Consider the following 1785-nt stretch of genomic DNA (forward strand, 5'->3'; position numbering starts at 1 on the left):
TGGGATATTGACCATCAAGGTGAAAACGTATCCTATTAAATATGATAGAATGAGCTTACAAAGATCTCCTAGAAAGAAAATCTATATTAATTAAAATATTCCATCAAAAGAGCTGGCATAATTAGCTATCCATTTAAAAAAAGATTGTCTATCTATTCTTTTGTTAATCCAAAGTACATTGCTTTCCTCTCTCATGTAAATATCGATTTTTAATGCACGACTGATTATGAATGCTATTCATATCATTAATCCAATGCCAACATTTCAATTTACATTTATTGGTTATAACTTTTGCATTGCAATTTTTGTTATATATTTGTTGTGTTTCTCTTGAATTTTGTATACCTTATAATCTATTATGCTATAGTCGTTATTATTTCACTCATTTTTTTTATATCAATCTTGTAGCAAGCTATGTTTAGGAATGCACTCTATTGTATTTGCTACATTCAAATCATGTTCGATCCAAGTTTTAATCATATTTGAACCATACTTAAATCATGCTTGAATGTTCTTGGAATATTTTTCAAATGGAGTTCCAATTCGGCGATTTTAAAAAAATAAATAATTAATTGCTTTTCGGTCTAAATATATTTAAATAAATAAAATTGACAAATGTAACGTATTTGCATAAATGGAATTTCGGTCGGTCGGGAGCCTGGCCGGAGCGCGGAGCCCCGGTGGGGGCGGGGTTCGGGCGCTGGAGCGATTTTTTTTTTTTTAATTTGACCGGCGGTTTAAGACCGCCGGTAAGCCGCCGGAAAAATTTGCCGCCGGAAAAAACCCCCGGAAAACCGCCGCTAAATTACAAAACCGCCGGAAAATGCCCAATTTCCGCCGGAAATGAGTGATTTTCCTGTAGTGAATAGGGCTCAAATAAGTTTGGAACTATGTTTGAATAAAGTTCCATAATGTTCAAATATAGATTCAAATTTTATTTGGGACGGCTTTCTTACTGTTTCATAAAGCAGCTTTCTAGTAAAAAAATATTAATTTTTTAATAGAAAGCAGTTTTAAGTAGTAAGATAGCTGATCCAAATGAAATCTAAATATTGCTTGAATATGATTACAACTCTCTTTGAATAAATTTTGCTCTAATTTGAGGGGATGATATTTTAGTTCAAAATAAACTTTTGTATATATTTTCTCATAAATAAATATTGAATATATTTTTATAATTAAGACTATAAAGCATGCATAATCAAATTTCTTGTCATTTAAAGTCAAATACCCTCAACTAAAATTTTACTTTTCATACTTATATGAAAAATTAGGGGTATTAATTTCAGGTCACGGGTCGGGTTCAGGTCCAACCTAAAACTAACCCAGCACTATTTGGGTCAACCCGAACCCGACCTGCTTTGGGTCCGGGTCAACCCGACCCGACCCGAATGACCCGGGTCAGACACAAAACTGCTAGTTTTTGGGTCCAAAAACAGGTCGAACTCCGGGTTTCAGGTAAAAAAAAAGGTCAATCTCGGGTTGCCGGGTCAAAAACGGATTTTTGGGTAAAAAACAGATCATTTTCGAGTCAAATTCGGGTCAATCCGAATCCGACCCAATTTTTGAAATGGGTTGAATTATTGAACCCGAACCCGACCTGTTTCGAGTTCAGGTCAACCCAAATCTAAAATTCTGAATCAGGTTCAAGTCGAATTTTCAGATCGGATCCAATATTAACACCCAATTGAAAAATGGCAGCCCTTCCCATGTGAAAGTCAAATTTACGCTAAGAAAGTGTAGCAGTCTTCGAAGGATCAAACTGGACTTATGACCAAGAGGAGA

Source organism: Dendrobium catenatum, unplaced genomic scaffold (assembly GCF_001605985.2).
Source record: "Dendrobium catenatum unplaced genomic scaffold, ASM160598v2 fragScaff_scaffold_260, whole genome shotgun sequence".
Classification (NCBI taxonomy): Eukaryota; Viridiplantae; Streptophyta; class Magnoliopsida; order Asparagales; family Orchidaceae; genus Dendrobium; species Dendrobium catenatum.